Source organism: Oncorhynchus nerka, linkage group LG4 (genome assembly GCF_034236695.1).
Source record: "Oncorhynchus nerka isolate Pitt River linkage group LG4, Oner_Uvic_2.0, whole genome shotgun sequence".
Lineage (NCBI taxonomy): Eukaryota > Metazoa > Chordata > Actinopteri > Salmoniformes > Salmonidae > Oncorhynchus > Oncorhynchus nerka.
In genome coordinates this window covers 72,799,274-72,819,416 of record NC_088399.1, presented here as the reverse complement: position 1 = coordinate 72,819,416, position 20,143 = coordinate 72,799,274, and the positions used below count along the sequence as shown (strand labels likewise).

The 20,143-nt window shown below is 47.8% G+C and overlaps 1 protein-coding gene across 5 annotated transcripts in view; it reads left to right on the top strand.

The window, feature by feature from the left end:
* Positions 1 to 20,143, top strand: part of LOC115128564 (thyroid hormone receptor beta) — a 166,979-nt gene that overhangs the window by 70,871 nt on the left and 75,965 nt on the right. For all 5 annotated transcript variants that reach the window (XM_029658496.2, XM_029658494.2, XM_065017809.1 and 2 more), the window contains exon 2: positions 10,290 to 10,368. The gene's annotated coding sequence lies outside the window, so the exon portion shown is untranslated. The remainder of the gene's footprint in view (positions 1 to 10,289; positions 10,369 to 20,143) is intronic.

The following is a 20,143-nucleotide window of genomic DNA, read 5'->3' as shown; positions in this document are numbered from 1 at the left end:
TGTCTGGCTGCCTGTTGTAGCAGCCTCCACATGGTCATGATGACCTGTCTGTCTGTCTGTTTTAGCAGCCTCCACATTGTCATGATGACTTGTCTGTCTGTCTGCCTGCCTGTTGTAGCAGCCTCCACATTGTCATGATGACCTGTCTGTCTGTCTGTCTGTTGTAGCAGCCTTCACATGGTCATGATAACCTGTCTGCCTGTTGTAGCAGCCTCCACATGGTCATGATGACTTGTCTGTCTGCCTGTTGTAGCAGCCTCCACATTGCCATGATGACCTGTCTGTCTGCCTGTTGTAAGCAGCCTCCACATGGTCATGATGATTGAATTGTCATGTAAGGTATTTTTAACTAATTTCACCAGTTAGGGGGGTGTTTTAGGTCAGTTACAGCACTGCAGCATATTTTTAGGATACTTTGTAATCTTAGTTCTGCTTTCAGTCATTCATTGTATAGTAGGCTGCATGACAAGCTGGGCTTCAATCTTCAGAGGAAATCACACCTTTATTAGATGGCCTAACCAGAGATTATATGCAGAGAAATGTAAAGTAGAAAACTCTTTTAGATTTGGAGTAATATGGGGTTGAATCCTAACTGAAAATACATCAAATCAAATGTTATTGGTTGTGTACACAGATTAGCAGATGTCATCCTGAGTGATGTCTTGAGATGTTGCTTCAATACATCCACATCATTTCCCCTCCTGATGATGCCATCTATTTTGTGACGTGCACCAGTCCCTCCTGCAGCAAAGCACCCTCACAAAATGATGCTGCCACCCCCGTGCTTCACAGTTGGGATGGTGTTCTTCAGCTTGCAAGCCTCCCCCTTTTTCCTCCAAACATAACGATGATCATTATGGCCAAACAGTTCTATTTGTGTTTCATCAGAACAGAGGACATTTCTCCAAAAAGTACGATCTTTGTCCCCATGTGCAGTTGCAAACCGTAGTCTGGCTTTTTTTTATGGCGGTTTGGAGCGGTGGCTTCTTCCTTGCTGAGGGACTTTCAGGTTATGTCGATACAGGACTTGTTTTACTGTGGATATTGATAATTTTGTACCCGTTTCCTCCAGCATCTTCAGAAAGTCCTTTGCTGCTGTTCTGGGATTGATTTGCACTTTTCACACCAAAGTACGTTCATCTCTAGGAGACAGAAAGCGTCTCCTTCTTGAGCGGTATGATGGCTGCGTGGTCCCATGGTGTTTATACTTGCGTACTATTGTTTTTAACAGATGGACATGGTACCTTCAGGCCTTTGGAAATTGCTCCCAAGGATGAACCAGACTTGTGAAGGTTCACCATTTTTTCTGAGGTCTTGGCTGATTTCTTTTGATTTTCCCATGATGTCAAGGAAAGATGCACTGAGTTTGAAGGTAGGCCTTGAAATACATCCACAAGTACACCTCCAGTTGACTCAAATGATGTCAATTAGCCCATCAGAAGCTTCTAAAGCCATGACATAATTTTCTGGAATTTTCCAAGCTGTTTAAAGGCACAGTCAAGTTAGTGTATGTAAACTTCTGACCCACTGGAATTGTGATACAGTGAATTATAAGTGAAATAATCTGTCTGTAAACAATTGTTGGAAAAATGACAAAGTAGATGTCCTAACCAACTTGCCAAAACTATAGTTTGTTAACAAGAAACAAGAAATTTGCAGAGTGGTTGAAAAATGAGTTTTAATGACTCCAACCTAAGTGTATGTAAACGTCGGTCTTTGAAGGAAACATTCAATATTTGTTGTGCAGATTTCAGTGCGTATTCATAGCCTTAAACTACTTTTGTATATTCAGTTCTTATGGAATAACTTTGATGTGACATGACATTTAATAGCTAAAATGAATAATTTCAATCTCTCATGTCAAAATTATTTGTAGCATTACAGTATCATTGTAGACTCAAATGGATGTAATATTAATATTCTAATACGTTCCATTTGTTGCTTGATGAAGAACTTTAAAGCCTGGAGTGTTTTTAAGTGCTGTGCATCAGATGTAGGAAAATAAGAGATGAATGCCAAGCTCTCCTCTGAATCATTGAGTAACCCTTTCAAATATAACTCAATCACCATGGAAACAGGGAAATGATAGAGTTGATCAGAGTGCATTGGGCAGATCTCGCTCTCTGACTGTAAAACTACAATATGTATGTAAGCCACCTTCATTAAATATTAGCATTAGCCTATTTACTATTATGAGCTTCCCCAACAGGGAATGGCAGTTCAATGAAAATCTTTATTGAAAAGCGTTGTGCATTTACTTGTACTATTAGAGAGCGAGAGAGATGTTACACAAGTGATTAATCTCACTAGAAGAGGAATGGCTAACCCAGTCCTTCTGGCACTGAACTAATGGAGTTATGAAAACTAATCAACAAGTAGTCTAGTTTCCTTTCCCCGTGTTCGTTCCTGTGCACTTCATTGGCCCGCTTCCTACAGTACCCAACTGTGTTGTTGTTTGTCTGGTTCCTTTGATGTGACAAATGAACTAGGAAGCCTTATTGTATTGTGTTTTCCTTTGGCACAGCTTCAAACACAACCTGGCTCTTTACCGGCCGACCGACACTGAGCATGTCCGTTTTATAGCAGCATTGAGCGTTTCATTTAAACGCTTTCTACCAATCTCAATTTCTCAGTAACAGCCTCGCCCACTTTAAGAGCCAGATTGGATCAGACTAGGGCTGGGCGATATATTGTACCAGTCAAAAGTTTGGACACACCTACTCATTCCAGGGTTTCTTTATTTTTACTATTTTCTACATTGTAGAATAATAGTGAAGACATCAAAACTATGAAATGACACATATGGAATCATGTAGTAACCCAAAAAAGTGTTAAACATATCAATATATTTTATATTTGAGATTCTTCAAAGTAGCCACCCTTTGCCTTGATGACAGCTTTGCACACTCTTGGCATTTTCTCGACCTGCTTCATGAGGTAGTCACCTGGAATGCATTTCAATTAACAGGTGTACCTTGTTAAATAGTGGAATTTCTTTCCTTTTTAATGCGTTTCATTCAATTAGTTGTGTTGTGAGAAGGTAGGGGTGGTATACAGAAGATAGCCCTATTTGGTAGAAAACATGGCCAACAGATCAAATACGCAAAGAGAAACATTAGTCCATCATTACTTTAAAACATGAAGGTCAATCAATCCAGAACATTTCAAGAAATTTGAAAGTTTCTTCAAGTGCAGTCACAAAAATCATCAAGCGCTATGATGAAACTGGCTCTCATGAGGACCGCCACAGGAAAGGAAGACCCAGAGTTACCTCTGCTGCAGAGGATAAGTTAATTAGTGTTACCAGCCTCAGAAATTGCAGCCCAAATAAATGCTTCACAGAGCTTAAGTAACAGACACATATCTACATCAACTGTTCAGAGGATACTCTGTGAATCAGGCCTTCACGGTCGAATTGCTGCAAAGAGACCACTACTAAAGGACACCAATAAGAAGAAGAGACTTGCTTGAGCCAAGAAACACGAGCAATGGACATTAGACCGGTGGAAATCTGTCCTTTGGTCTGATAAGTCATAAGGAAAAACAGCCAACAAGTGCTCAGCATATCTGGGAACTCAATCAAGACTGTTGGAAAAGCATTCCAGGTGAAGCTGGTTGAGAGAATGCCAAGTGTGTGCAAAGCTGTCATCAAGCTACTTTGAAAAATCTCAAATGTATTTGGATTTGTTTAACACCTGATTTGAACATCTGAACAAAGTGGACAGGCTAACATGCTGCTCAAACAGTTGGAGACAAACAGAACGGTGTGTTCATAACAATTCAACTGTTCTGCCTTGTTAGCTAGCAAATAGATCCAAGTTTGCTAAACTTGAAATATAAAGATTCCTATAAAGATTAGCTTGCTGTGGGCTTTTGCTTGAGAGATTGTTTATGAGACCTGTGTTAATTTTCTATAATGCCTGCTACAAAAAATTCATTGTTATTAGTGAATGTGCATTATCCATGGTTCTGGTAAAAAAAATGTTTGCAAAAAGGGCATTTTCAGAGACAGACTTGAAAGCCAGATCAGTGATTATTGCAAAAAAAATCAGGTTAAACTATTTTTATAAAATAATTCAGTTATTAGTACATCTTATGGTTGTGGAAGGCTTATATCTAGCCTAGGTATAATATTACAAGCCCTGAATTCATTAGATAGCAATGGCACCGGAGAAGAAGGCTGGTGTTTTTTTAGTTTTGAAAAAAACGTATTTTGTGCATAATGTTGCCGCTACTGTCTCTTATGACCGAAAATAACTTCTGGACATCAGGACTCCGATTACTCGCAACTGACTGGCAGAATCCTTTTTTCCCTTTAACGAGTCTGACGAGCCCGACGTGAATGATATAGATCCCCATGATTTGCGTGAAGAGGAGGTGGAGAAAAAGGGGCAAGAGGGCGAGCTGCCTTCAGGAAATTCAGTCGATCGAATTAACCCCCATTTCCTTCCATTCTGCCATAAAACATGCAATCTTTGGAGAATAAAATCGATGACCTACGAGGAAGATTAAACTACCAACGTGACATTTAAAACTGTAACATCTTATTCTTCACGGATTCGTGGCTGAACGACAACAGTATCAACATACAGCTGGCTGGTTATACCTTGTGCTGGCAGGATAGAACAGCGGCGTCTGGTAAGACAAGGGGTAGCGGACTTTTGTTGTTGTAAATAACAGCTGGTGCACGATATCTAAGGAAGTCTCGAGCTATTGCTCGCCTGAGGTAGAGTATCTCATGATAAGCTTTAGACCACACCATCTACCTAGAGAGTTTTCATCTGTATTTTTTGTAGCTGTACATACCACCACAGTCACAGGCTGGCACTAAGACAGCATTGAATGAGCTGTATTCCACCATAAGCAAACAAGAGAACGCTCACCCAGTGTCACGCCCTGACCTTAGAGATCTTTTATGCTCTGTTTGGTTGATCAGGGTGTGCCTCGGGTGGGAAACTCTATGTTCTTTGTTTCTATGTTTTGGCCGGGTATGGTTCTCAATCAGGGACAGCTGTCCAATGTTGTCGCTGATTGGGAATCATACTTAGACAGACTTTTTTTACTTTTTGTATTGTGGGTAGTTGTCTTCGTTTAATGCATGTATAGCCTTACGGAGCTTCACGTTTGTTTTTGTTGTTTATTGTTTTGTTGGCGACATTTAAAAATAAAGAAATATGTACGCTCACCACGCTACACCTTGGTCTGGTCATTTCCACAACGACAGCGATCGTGACACCCAGAGGCAGCGCTCCTAGTAGCCGGGGACTTTAATGCAGGGACACTTAAAACTGTTTTACCAAATTTCTATCAGCATGTTAAATGTGCAACCAAAGGGGGAAAAAAAAACAACAAAAAAACTGGACCACCTTTATGCCACACACAGAGATGCATACAAAGCTCTCCCTTGCCCTCTATTTGGAAAATCTGACCATAATTCTAACCTCCTGCTTACAAGCAAAAATTAAAGCAGGAATCACCAGTGACTAGTTCAATAAAAAAGTGGTCAGATGAAGCAGATGCTAAGCTTCAGGACTGTTTTACTAGCACAGACTGGAATATGTTCCAGGATTCCTCTGATGTCATTTTGAAGAGTACACCACTTCAGTCATTGGCTTCAACAATAGTGCATTGATGACGTCGTCCCAACAGTGACCGTACGTACATACCCCAACCAGAAGTCATGGATTACAGTCAACATCCACACTGAGCTAAAAGTTAGGGCTGCCACTTTCAAGGAGTGGGACTCTAACCCGGAAGCCTATAAGAAATCCCGCTATGCCCTCCGACGAACCATCAAACAGGCAAAGCGTCAATACAGGACTAAGATCGAATCGCCGGATGTGGCAGGGCTTGCAAACCATTACAGACTACAAAGGGAAGCACAGCTGAGAGCTGCCCAGTGACACAAGCCTACCAGACGAGCTGAACTACTTCTATGCTTGCTTCGAGGCAAATAACACTGAAACATGCATGAGAGCACCAGCTGTTCCCAGACGACTGTGTGATCACGATCTCGACAGCCAATGTGAGTAAGACCTTTAAACAGGTCAACATTTACCAGGACGTGTACTGCAAGCATGCGCTCACCAACTGGCAAGTGTCTTCACTGACATTTTCAACCTGTCCCTGTCCAAATCTGTAATACCAACATGTTTTAAGCAGGCCACCATAGTGCCTGTGCCCAAGAACACTATGGTAACCTGCCTAAATGACTACCATCCCGTAGCACTCACGTCTGTAGCCCTGAAGTGCTTTGAAAAGCTGGTCATGACTCACATCAACACCATTATCCCAGAAACCCTAGACCCACTGCAATGTGCATACCGCCCCAACAGATCCACAGATTATGCAGTCTCTATTGCATTCCACACTGCCCTTTCCCAGCTGAACAAAAGGAGCACCTATGTGAGAATGCTATTCATTGACTACAGCTCAGTGTTCAACACCATAGTGCCCTCAAAGCTCATCACTAAGCTAAGGACCCTGGAACTAAACACCTACCTCTGCAACTGGATCCTGGACTTAGTGACGGGCCGCTTCAGGTGGTAAGGGTAGGTAACAACACATCCGCCACGCTGATCCTTAACACAGGGGCCCCTCAGGGGTGCGTGCTTAGTCACCTCCTATACTCCCTGTTCACTCATGACTGCACGGCCAGGCTCGACTCCAACACCATCATTAAGTTTGTCGATGACACAGCAGTGATAGGCTGTGTCGTTGTAGCTGATCAGGCCTATAGGGAGGAGATCAGATTCCTGGCCGTGTGGTACCAGGACAACAACCTCTCCCTCAATGTGATCAAGACAAAGGAGATGATTGCGGACTGCAGGAAAAAGAGGACCAAGCACACCCCCATTCTCAACGACGGGGCTGCAGTGGAGCAGGTTGAGAGCTTAAAGTTCCTTGGTTTCCACATCACCAACAAACTAACATGGACCAAGCACACCAAGACAGTCGTGAAGAGGGCACAACAAAACCTATTCCCCCTCAGGAGACTGAAAAGATTTGGTATGGGTCCTCAGATCCTCAAAATGTTCTACAGCTGCACCATTGAGAGCATCCTGACTGGTTGCATCACTGCCTGGTATGGCAACTGCTCGGCCTCCGACCAGTAGGCACTACAGAGGGTAGTCCGAACGGCCCAGTACATTACTGGGGCCAAGCTTCCTGCCATCCAGGACCTATATACCAGGCAGTGTCAGAGGAAGGCCCTAAAAATTGTCACACTCCAGCCACCCTAGTCAGACTGTTCTCTCTGCTACCGCACGGCAATCGGTACCGTACTGCTGCTCTTTAATTAATTGTTACTTTTATTTCTTATTCTTATCCGTATTTTTTTTAAACTGCGTTGTTGGTTAGGTGTTCGTAAGTAATTATTTCACTGTAAGGTCTACACCTGTTGTATTCGGTGCATATGACTAATAACATTTAGTTTGATTTGATGATTACTGACTGATTTGATGATTACTGATAGCCCTTGTTTGAAATGGAGAGTATTTGACCTTTAAATTGTACAACAAATAAAAACATTATGAAAATCTATATATATATTGTGAATCTTCCAGAAGTTTGAAAAAAATGGGAGATACGATTTTTAGGCCATATCGTCCAGCCCTAGATCAGACATGACTCGCAGAGAAATACTGAGTCATAAGCGAGAGAGAGAAAGGGAGGGGAAGGTGAGGGAAAGAGGGATAGCAGGAGAGAGAGTGTGAGAGAGGGAGAGGCAGAGAGGCCCTAGTGAAATAGAAAGAAGAAGGGAAGAGGTTGTTGTGAAGTCCTCTAGATCAGATCCCACAAGTCCAAAATGTTGGACCCGTTCCGAAATGGACCATCCAGAACCAATATGCATAAATAATAACTTTCAAATATAGAGACCCGTTCTAAACAGACCAGAAAACAACTAGACCCATTCCTGTATAGGCATGGTCGGATCAAGACACGGTGCAATCCGAGTGAGGGAAGCAACAGAAAACTACATTTTTAAGCTACTTTATTAACCGGACACTCTAGCAGGGGTTGTGCTGTGTGTTTAGGCTACTGTGAGTGACATGGGGAACAGGGAGGAGGGAGAGATGAGACAGAAACCAACCATGCTGACTCGCACTATTGTAGACTAATAGCTGACATAGCTAGGTTATTTATCATCCAATAGGATTACAAAGTACCTGTCTTGACTGCATCAAACCGGGAGAAGCTAGCTAGCTAGGCTAATTGAGGCTGCATGCGCTTTCGCGTCCTACACAGTTACAAACAACTCCATTCAGAATATTAAGTACAGCTGTTGGTCGTTGTAGCCTATCCTCCTTTAACTTTTATTCCGTCATTTTAATTCCATCTTCTATTGATTAGATATCTCCTAACTTTTGCCACACACAGAGGCTCTATGACTGTAGCTTATTGCCGCTTTGATGACTTATGATTGGCCATCAACAAGCTACACGCTCCACTCTCGTGAAAAGCAAGAGTAGCAGCATAAATGATACAATTTCTCTCTCTCGCTACTGCAGCAGTCACATTAAGATCTGTACGGGTCCTCCCAGACAAGTCAGTTCAAATTACACATACCGGAGGTCCTGTGACAATATATCAGATCCGAGCCCTACCGTGACCTTATTTAGAACACGCTTGGGTTCGAAATCGGGTTTCGGGGTATTCAGGTACAGGTGGTTCAAATCAAATCACATGTATTTATAAGGCCCTTCGTACATCAGCTGATATCTCAAAGTGCTGTACAGAAACCCAGCCGAAAACCCCAAACAGCAAGCAATGCAGGTGTAGAAGCACGGTGGCTAGGAAAAACTCCCTAGAAAGGCCAAAACCTAGGAAGAAACCTAGAGAGGAACCAGGCTATGTGGGGTGGCCAGTCCTCTTCTGGCTGTGCCGGGTGGAGATTATAACAGAACGTGGCCAAGATGTTCAAATGTTCATAAATGACCAGCATGGTCAAATAATAATAATCACAGTAGTTGTCGAGGGTGCAGCAAGTCAGCACCTCAGGAGTAAATGTTAGTTGGCTTTTCATAGCCAATCATTAAGAGTATCTCTACCACTCCTGCCGTCTCTAGAGAGTTAAAAACAGCAGGTCTGGGACAGGTAGTACGTCCGGTGAACAGGTCAGGATTCCATAGCTGCAGGCAGAACAGTTGAAACTGGAGCAGCAGCACGGCCAGGTGGACTGGGGACAGCAAGGAGTCATCATGTCGGGTAGTCCTGAGGCATGGTCCTAGGGCTCAGGTCCTCCGAGAGAAAGAGAGAATTAGAGAGAGCATTCTTAAATTCACACAGGACACCGGATAAGACAGGAGAAGTACACCAGATATAACAAACTGACCCTAGCCCCCCGACACAAACTACTGCAGCATAAATATTGGAGGTTGAGACAGGAGGGGTCAGGAGACACTGTGGCCCCATTCAATGATACCCCCGAACAGGGCCAAACAGGAAGGATATAACCCCACCCACTTTGCCAAAGCACAGCCCCCACACCACTAGAGGAATATCTTCAACCACCAACTTACCATCCTGAGACAAGGCCGAGTATAGCCCACAAAGATCTCCGCCTCGGCACAACCCAAGGGGGGGCGCCAACCTTTAGTCTGCTCCCCTCCTCCTTTACTTTCTGCAGAAGTATTTATGATTATATATGTTCAACGCCAGAGGTTAATGATGTCGTAAAGCATGTCTGAGAGCTTCAATCCTCTGCTTGTGCACCTGGCTCCTCCCTCCAACTCCACACATCCAGCGTGTCACTGCACATATGTCTTCATATACTCTTTTTAAAGCCTCGTAGTTGCAGTGCCTTCATACGTGTTACTGTTAGCCAGTGCTTGAAGTGCAATGAGAAAAGGTGCCAGTACTCAAACAGTAGAACGTTTAAAGAGTCCGCACTTGCAGCGGCCCAATTCATTAGACTGTGTGTATTTGTGTGTGTGAGATGGTGTAGAGTTCAATGAAAACGGCCAACGCTTTCCTCCCTTAAATGGATATCTTTCCAAAGCATTTTACATCCTCGCTGTCCCTAATGTATTGTTTTGGAAAACAATGTTCTAAAACTATTTGCTTGGTAGTACATGTATTTGTTTATGCATGTGCTTTAATCCCTTGCTGAGGATTAGGCCTATCCATGGACATGGTTTTGGATTATAGCACCACCACAAACGTCTACCTCTTTGTACGTATTTGAATGTAAACACTTATGATTAAGAGACATATGTTCTTGATGAGCCCAGGCACCAGTGTGTATAATAGAATCTGATATTTCTCCTCTGGTTCTCTTGTTCTTCCAGGGCTCGGTCTGGTGGGGCTCGGCAGCTCCTCAACCCGGCCTGGAGACTCCTCGGCTCCCTCACTCCCTACCTCCCTCTGGTAAGAATGGCCTTTTGTTGCACAATGCTCAGACAGCGTCCAACACCTCAAACACACACACGCACACACAGCATGCCAGGGTCTCCTTAGCTCTGCCAATACAGAGAGGAAAGAGGAGACCACAGCCGTCAGCTTCACTTCAGCCCCTTTCCTCGGCCTCAGCTAAACAGCACACACACATGGTCAGAAATGGAATTAATGACTTAGCCCTTTTTATGGAAGCAGTACATTTGATTCTAAGTTGTCTGAAGGTGAGCCAGTTAGTAGAGCTAACAGTGAGTCTGGCTTCAGACCAAGGTGTTCTTTTGCTGAATGAACTCGGCATGTTCAGGTGTGAACCATGGGTTGGCTCTTTCATTCTTCATAGGAGCATGTTTGTCAGATACGTTGATAAACATACTAGAAAAATGTTCAAGAGCAAGTTAGAATGGTGAAGGTCATGTCAAGTGTTAAGTTTCTCTTAGTGATAAGGTGTGGTTTAGTTTTAGGCAACTTTGTGTTTCTGACAGACTATAGGACAGTGATCACTGAGGTCCACTAGTTGAGTATTTATGAGGGTTATTTCTAAGTATGAGATGAATCAGAGTTGAGAGTACATTGTAACGAGTGGGCTCAGAAATCAGTTGGACTAAGCTCAGATCAATACATGCTGATTTAAGACGATCAGACAAAGGAGTAAGCCAATCGAGATTCAGATCCCCCAATTACAGAATAAATGGAACAGTCAAATGTGGTTTCCATGTGTTTGATACCGTTCCATTTATTCCACTCCAGCCATTACAATGAGCCCGTCCTCCTATAGCTCATCCCACCAGCCTCCTCTGGTGTGTGTGCCTAAATTAGTATCTGGTCTATGCTTTCTAAGAACCATATGGGGCCTGTTCAGGAATGGGGAAACATTACAGAACGATCAGATAGAAATGTTTGCAACAAACATGAATGTAGAATAGGTAACAGGTACCATGCCAGCTCTAGTCATTACATTTCTATCTGCAATGTACGTTTTGAAGTTTGAACTATTCATCTCACTGAATACAATACACCCCCTGGTGTGCTGGATTAACACACACACACACACTGGCTGGGGGGCTGGGTCAGGCAGTTCTCAGTCTCTGAAAGATGAGACCTGCCCAGCCAACTTCCTTATTCAGACCTGGACAACTACCTAGAGAACATTAGAGGCCCGAGCTACTTCCTAGAGAACAATATAGACACGGGCTACTACCTAGAGAACAATAGAGGCCCGGGCTACTACCTAGAGAACATTAGAGGCCCGGGCTACTACCTAGAGAACATTAGACCTGGGCTACTCACCAAATAGCACCCTGTTACCTGTAGTGCACTACTTTTTACCAGGGCCTACAGGGCCGTTACAGACACAGGTCTAGTCTAGGGAGTCTGGAAAGGGTGTTTCCAACTTCAAGAACCTGATTATTTTCAGAGTTATTTAGGTATACCTGAGAGGAGTTGGTCACATTATTAAACATGAATGATCTCAAGAATTACCACTTTATTACTATTTAATTCACTTAGTATCCATCTCTAGGGAAATCTCTGTGATCGGCAGTCTGCTGTAATTCTGTTAACCACAACTTTCAAGTTGTGCTCTTTCGCAACACTCTGCAGGGTTTCTCTGTACACTGCATGAGGCGACTGTAGGGTTTTGGTGACAGGGGAAAACACAGAGTGTGCGTGCCTATTGGTTTAGCTTCATCTTAATGTAATATGATAAGGCTCCCAAACAAAAAGTGGCTCAGATTCTTTTATCAGCCAAATTATTTTGAATGAAAACAACATCTGGTGGCCTTTGTGTGTGTGCATGTGTGTGTGTGTTTGTGTGCCTTTATTATGGTATGTCTACGTTGTCATGATGATCGAGGCCATATTAAATAACACTATTAAACCCGAGCTTGGAAAATGAACTATCAGAACAAAACAAGACTTCTGCTCGTTGTGAAATGTTTTGTGTGACTAAGCTCCAAGTTTGCTATCAAAAGGCCATCTTAGATAGGGGTACAACAGGCTGTTATGAAGGCACTGAGAATACAGCCACCAGTTGGTATGTTTATTTCATTCATTTCATGGTGCATAATGACATTTTGCACTAATGACTAAATAATGACTCCAACAAACATGAATGTAGAATAGGTAACAGGTACCATGCCAGCTCTAGTCATTACATTTCTATCTGCAATGTACGTTTTGAAGTTTGAACTATTCATCTCACTGAATACAATACACCCCCTGGTGTGCTGGATTAACACACACACACTGGCTGGGTGGCTGGGTCAGGCAGTTCTCAGTCTCTGAAAGATGAGACCTGCCCAGCCAACTTCCTTATTCAGACCTGGACATTAGAGGCCCGGGCCTACAGGGCCGTTACAGACACAGGTCTAGTCTAGGGAGTCTGGAAAGGGCGTTTCCAACTTCAAGGCCTAGCTACTTTGGTGCCATTTTTAAAATTTATTTTACCCCCTTTTTCATGGTATCCAATTGTTAGTAGCTACTATCTTGTCTCATCGCTACAACTCCCGGTCGGGCTTGGGAGAGACGAAGGTTGAAGGTCATGCGTCCTCCGATACACAACCTATCCAAGCCGCATTGCTTCTTAACACAGCACGCATCCAACCCGGAAGCCAGCCGCACCAATGTGTCCGAGGAAACACTGTGCACCTGGCAACCTTGGTTAGCGCACACTGTGCCTGGCCCGCCACAGGAGTCGCTGGTGCACGATGAGACAAGGATATCCCTACCGGCCAAGCCCTCCCTAACCCGGATGACGCTATGCCGATTGTGCGTCGCCCCACGGACCTCCCGGTCACGACAGAGCCTGGGCGCGAACCCAGAGTTTCTGGTGGCACAGCAGTACAGCGCCCTTAACCACTGCGCCACCCGGGAGGCCCTTTGGTGCCATTTTTTGTAGTCAACTCTTTCTCTCTCGCTGGTGCTTTGAAATAGATTAAGTCTTGACTCACTAAATTTACTGCACCTAACATCCACCTAGGGCACAATTTCTTCTGATTCAGCTAACTGTTCCCACCTTAGTCCTGGACCCATTTCATATCTGCAAAAGCTTTTACATACATAACAATGCACAAAGTATTCATTTGTACAGATTACTTTGTTTGCCAAAGATGACATTTTTTAATCCGTTTGTGGGCAGTTATTCAGCCCTTATTTTGTAAGTTGTTCTGGCTAGGAGCTGCAGCCGAATCACAACAATGTAATGCATTTTAAATGGACCGTGTCTCACGCTCAATTCAATTTAAGGGCTTTTTTTATCATTGCTAAAGTGAGTGTAGTAGATAATATACAAAAGTGAAGTAAACAAAAATGAACAGTAAACATTGCCGTTACGAATCCCTTTGGCCTGGCAGTCTAGGGTGAATGGTATCAAGACCCGTAACAACTCATGCAAAGTGTAATAGTGACAAAGTAACGGTGAGAATGAAATAACCACAGACAACTAATATCTACCGTCAAACACTCTGGGTTTATTTTTAAACACACTGTAAAGGGGGGCAGGAAAAGGGGCTGAGCTGGACCCAAGGAGAGAAACAAATATCCCCCTAAGCTAGACTAGCCTACTTCACCAACTAACCAAAAATGCAGTGGGTGGTCCGCCCAGTTCTATCTAGTGTTCTTAGACAAAGTATTCCTACGGGTAGTGTATGCCCATGGGCAACTTGTCTTGGTTCCCCCTTTTCCCACCGTCAAACAAACACAATAACAAAACCACTCACAGGTGGGGACAAAGTGACATGTAGTTGCAAAAACCAAACAAGAGATCTGCAGACAGATGGCAATGACAGAGAGATTGAGCTCCTGAGAAAACAACTGACCAGGTTTTTAAACCAAGGGAAAGGGAATGTGATTGGGTAATGGCAACAGGAGGTGTGTCTTCTGATTAGCGACTGATTGATGACTGATTGGGGAATGATGATTTCCACCTGTGAGGGGAGAAGGAGAAAAAATAAATACACACACACAGGATACACACAGAATACCTGTATCCGTAACAATTGCACTCACAGACTTTCCAAAAGAATAAAGGCATTACAAATGTCATATTATGTATATATACAGTGTTTTAACAATGTTTTAAACATTTTATTTCACCTTGTACAAATGGTTAAAGTACAAATGGTTAAAGTACAAAAGGGAAAATAAATAAGCATAAATATGGGCTGTATTTACAATGATGTTTGTTCTTCACTGGTTGACCGTTTCTTGTGGCAACAAGTCACAAATCTTGCTGCTGTGATGGCACACTGTGATATTTCACCCAGTGGATATGGAAGTTAATCAAAATCGGGTTCGTTTTCAAATTCTTTGTGGATCTGTGTAATCTGAGGGAAATATGTGTCTCTAATATGGTCATACATTGGGCAGGAGGTTAACGAAGTGCAGCTCAGTTTCCACCTCATTTTGTGGACAGTGAGCACATAGCCTGTCTTCTCTTGAGAGCCAGGTCTGCCTTCGGCTGCCTTTCTCAATAGCAAGGCTATGCTCACTGAGTCTGTACATAATCAAAGCTTTCCTTAAGTTTGGGTCAGTCACAGTGGTCAGGTATTCTGCCACTGTGTACTCTCGGGTTAGGGCCAAATATCATTATAGTTTCCTCTGTTTTTTTGTTAATTCTATCCAATGTGTCAAATCTTTTTGTTTTCTCATGATTTGGTTGGGTCTAATTGTGTTCCTGTCCTGGGGCTCTGTGGGGTGTGTTTGTGAACAGAGCCCCAGGACCAGCATGCTTAGGGGACTCTCTCTCTCTCTCAGCACTGTGCTTTGGTTGCTGAGATACGGGCAATGTTTATTTTTCGATAGATATATTGGTAACCTATCCAGAACATTTCAAAATCTTCAGTCAATCTCCAGAGATTTTATCCTGCTGCACACATTTCTAAATGAATAAATAAGTCCAATAAATGGAAAACAGCACTGATCAGCAGTTTTTTATGGTATGATTACTAGATGTGTTTTATTTTTACTAAATGTCTTGTTAGGTCACAGTATTTAATAAACTTCAAAGTTATTTTTTTAGGAGAGAGTGATCTGCAGGCAGGCTGCATGCAGCAGCTCAAGATGATTTGATTGACAGTTCTGGTCGCTTAGTGATGGATGTTAGTCCAGCTTCAGAAGCCTTATTCCTTTACAGACAGATAAAATGCCTGTTCATATCTCCTGAGAAGGTTTCCTGTTGGCATTTAATAATCCGTAATGTAGCCTATCCTAACAGACAGACAAACAAACATGCCGTAGCTGAGGCACTTTCAAGGAGCCACCTTCCTTTATGTCTGAAAAGGGTTAAAGGCTACCGGTAGCCTACAGTAATTTCATATTATGAGGCAAAAATGAAGAGTAGGCTATCCCATGATCGCAAGACTGTCCCGAAGATACTGTACCTCTATCCCTACAACACCGCTGCCATGAATAGGCTAGGATATTCTACATGCAACAGACCAAAGAATGAACACACATTTGCATCATTAGCTAACAGACAGAGCAGGCAGGCCAGCGCGAGGGAGAGAGAGGAGGGGTGGCAGGCCAGCGCGAGGGATTAGAGAGGAGGGGTGGAAGGCTAGCGCGAGGGAGAGAGAGGAGGTGTGGCAGGCCACCATGAGGGATGGAGAGGAGGGGTGGAAGGCCAGCGTGAGGGAGAGGCGGCGAGAGGGAGAGAGAGCAGGGGTGAAAGGCCAGCGCGAGGGATTAGAGAGGAGGGGTGGAAGGCTAGCGCGAGGGAGAGAGAGGAGGTGTGGCAGGCCACCGTGAGGGGTGGAGAGGAGGGGTGGAAGGGCAGCGTGAGGGATTAGAGAGGAGGGGTGGAAGGCTAGCGCAAGGGAGAGAGAGGAGGTGTGGCAGGCCACAGTGAGGGACAGAGAGGAGGGGTGGAAGGCCAGCGCGAGGGAGAGAGAGGAGGGGTGGCAGGCCAGCGCGAGGGAGTAGAGAGGAAGGGTGGAAGGCTAGCACGAGGAAGAGAGAGGAGGGGTGGCAGGCCAGCGGGAAGGACAGAGAGGAGGGGTGGCAGGCCAGCCGAGGGAGAGAGGAGGGGTGGAAGGCTAGCATGAGGGAGAGAGGAGGGGTGGAAGGTTAGCACGAGGAAGAGAGAGTAGGGGTGGAAAGCCAGCGCGAGGGAGAGGCCAGCGTGAGGGAGAGAGAGGAGGGGTGGAAGACTAGCGCGAGGGAGAGAAAGAAGGGGTGGCAGGCCAGCCGAGGGAGAGAGAGGAGGGGTGGAAGGCTAGCATGAGGGAGAGAGAGGAGGGGTGGCAGGCCACCATGAGGGATTAGAGGAGGGGTGGAAGGCCAGCGCGAGGGAGAGGCCGGCGAGAGGGAGAGAGAGGAGGGGTGAAAGGCCAGCGCGAGGGATTAGAGAGGAGGGGTGGAAGGCTAGCGCGAGGGAGAGAGAGGAGATGTGGCAGGCCACCGTGAGGGATGGAGAGGAGGGATGGAAGGCCAGCGCGAGGGATTAGAGAGGAGGGGTGGAAGGCTAGTGCAAGGGAGAGAGAGGAGGTGTGGCAGGCCACAGTGAGGGACAGAGAGGAGGGGTGGAAGGCCAGCGCGAGGGAGAGAGAGGAGGGGTGGCAGGCCAGCGCGAGGGAGTAGAGAGGAAGGGTGGAAGGCTAGCACGAGGAAGAGAGAGGAGGGGTGGCAGGCCAGCGTGAAGGACAGAGAGGAGGGGTGGCAGGCCAGCCGAGGGAGAGAGAGGAGGGGTGGAAGGCTAGCATGAGGGAGAGAGAGGAAGGGTGGAAGGCTAGCACGAGGGAGAGAGAGGAGGGATGGAAGGTTAGCACGAGGGAGAGAGAGGAAGGGTGGAAGGCTAGCACGAGGAAGAGAGAGTAGGGGTGGAAAGCCAGCGCGAGGGAGAGGCCAGCGTGAGGGAGAGAGAGGAGGAGTGGCAGGCCAGCAGGAGGGATTAGAGAGGAGGGGTGGAAGGCCAGCGTGAAGGACAGAGAGGAGGGGTGGAAGGCCAGCGCGAGGGAGAGAGAGGAGGGGTGAAAGGCCAGCGCGAGGGATTAGAGAGGAGGGGTGGAAGGCTAGCGCGAGGGAGAGAGAGGAGGTGTGGCAGGCCACCGTGAGGGATGGAGAGGAGGGGTGGAAGGCCAGCGCGAGGGATTAGAGAGGAGGGGTGGAAGGCTAGCGCAAGGGAGAGAGAGGAGGTGTGGCAGGCCACAGTGAGGGACAGAGAGGAGGGGTGGAAGGCCAGCGCAAGGGAGAGAGAGGAGGGGTGGAAGACTAGCGCGAGGGAGAGAGAGGAGGGGTGGAAGACTAGCGCGAGGGAGAGAAAGAAGGGGTGGCAGGCCAGCCGAGGGAGAGAGAGGAGGGGTGGAAGGCTAGCATGAGGGAGAGAGAGGAGGGGTGGCAGGCCAGCGCGAGGGAGAGAGAGGAGGGGTGGCAGGCCAGCGCGAGGGAGAGAGAGGAGGGTTGGCAGATTAGCACGAGGGAGAGAGAGGAGGGGTGGCAGGCCAGCACGAGGGAGAGAGAGGGAGGGTGGCAGGCCAGCGCGAGGGAGAGAGGGGAGGGGTGGCAGGCCAGCGGGAGGGAGAGAGAGGAGGGGTGGAAGGCCAGAGCAAGGGAGAGAGAGGAGGGGTGGAAGGCTAGCATGAGGGAGAGAGAGGAGGGGTGGCAGGCCACCATGAGGGATTAGAGGAGGGGTGGAAGGCCAGCGCGAGGGAGAGGCCGGCGAGAGGGAGAGAGAGGAGGGGTGAAAGGCCAGCGCGAGGGATTAGAGAGGAGGGGTGGAAGGCTAGCGCGAGGGAGTAGAGAGGAAGGGTGGAAGGCTAGCACGAGGAAGAGAGAGGAGGGGTGGCAGGCCAGCGTGAAGGACAGAGAGGAGGGGTGGCAGGCCAGCCGAGGGAGAGAGAGGAGGGGTGGAAGGCTAGCATGAGGGAGAGAGAGGAAGGGTGGAAGGCTAGCACGAGGGAGAGAGAGGAGGGATGGAAGGTTAGCACGAGGGAGAGAGAGGAAGGGTGGAAGGCTAGCACGAGGAAGAGAGAGTAGGGGTGGAAAGCCAGCGCGAGGGAGAGGCCAGCGTGAGGGAGAGAGAGGAGGAGTGGCAGGCCAGCAGGAGGGATTAGAGAGGAGGGGTGGAAGGCCAGCGTGAAGGACAGAGAGGAGGGGTGGAAGGCCAGCGCGAGGGAGAGAGAGGAGGGGTGAAAGGCCAGCGCGAGGGATTAGAGAGGAGGGGTGGAAGGCTAGCGCGAGGGAGAGAGGAGGTGTGGCAGGCCACCGTGAGGGATGGAGAGGAGGGTGGAAGGCCAGCGCGAGGGATTAGAGAGGAGGGTGGAAGGCTAGCGCAAGGAGAGAGAGGAGGTGTGGCAGGCCACAGTGAGGGACAGAGAGGAGGGGTGGAAGGCCAGCGCAAGGGAGAGAGAGGAGGGGTGGAAGACTAGCGCGAGGGAGAGAGAGGAGGGGTGGAAGAAGGCGAGGGAGAGAAAGAAGGGGTGGCAGGCCAGCCGAGGGAGAGAGAGGAGGGGTGGAAGGCTAGCATGAGGGAGAGAGAGAGGAGGGGTGGCAGGCCAGCGAGGGAGAGAGAGGAGGGGTGGCAGGCCAGCGAGGGAGAGAGAGGAGGGTTGGCAGATTAGCACGAGGGAGAGAGAGGAGGGGTGGCAGGCCAGCACGAGGGAGAGAGAGGGAGGGTGGCAGGCCAGCGCGAGGGAGAGAGGGGAGGGGTGGCAGGCCAGCGGGAGGGAGAGAGAGGAGGGGTGGAAGGCCAGAGCAAGGGAGAGAGAGGAGGGGTGGAAGGCTAGCATGAGGGAGAGAGAGGAGGGGTGGCAGGCCACCATGAGGGATTAGAGGAGGGGTGGAAGGCCAGCGCGAGGGAGAGGCCGGCGAGAGGGAGAGAGAGGAGGGGTGAAAGGCCAGCGCGAGGGATTAGAGAGGAGGGGTGGAAGGCTAGCGCGAGGGAGAGAGAGGAGGTGTGGCAGGCCACCGTGAGGGATGGAAGGCCAGCGCGAGGGATTAGAGAGGAGGGGTGGAAGGCTAGCGCAAGGGAGAGAGAGGAGGTGTGGCAGGCCACAGTGAGGGACAGAGAGGAGGGGTGGAAGGCCAGCGCGAGGGAGAGAGAGGAGGGGTGGCAGGCCAGCGCGAGGGAGTAGAGAGGAAGGGTGGAAGGCTAGCACGAGGAAGAGAGAGGAGGGGTGGCAGGCCAGCGTGAAGGACAGAGAGGAGGGGTGGCAGGCCAGCCGAGGGAGAGAGAGGAGGGGTGGAAGGCTAGCATGAGGGAGAGAGAGGAAGGGTGGAAGGCTAGCACGAGGGAGAGAGAGGAGGGGTGGAAGGTTAGCACGAGGGAGAGAGAGGAGGGGTGGCAGGCCAGCACGAGGGAGAGAGAGGGAGGGTGGCAGGCCAGCGCGAGGGAGAGAGGGGAGGGGTGGCAGGCCAGCGGGAGGGAGAGAGAGGAGGGGTGGAAGGCCAGAGCAAGGGAGAGAGAGGAGGGGTGGAAGGCTAGCATGAGGGAGAGAGAGGAGGGGTGGCAGGCCACCATGAGGGATTAGAGGAGGGTGGAAGGCCAGCGAGGGAGAGGCCGGCGAGAGGGAGAGAGAGGAGGGGTGAAAGGCCAGCGCGAGGGATTAGAGAGGAGGGGTGGAAGGCTAGCGCGAGGGAGAGAGAGGAGGTGTGGCAGGCCACCGTGAGGGATGGAGAGGAGGGATGGAAGGCCAGCGCGAGGGATTAGAGAGGAGGGGTGGAAGACTAGCGCAAGGGAGAGAGAGGAGGTGTGGCAGGCCACAGTGAGGGACAGAGAGGAGGGGTGGAAGGCCAGCGCGAGGGAGAGAGAGGA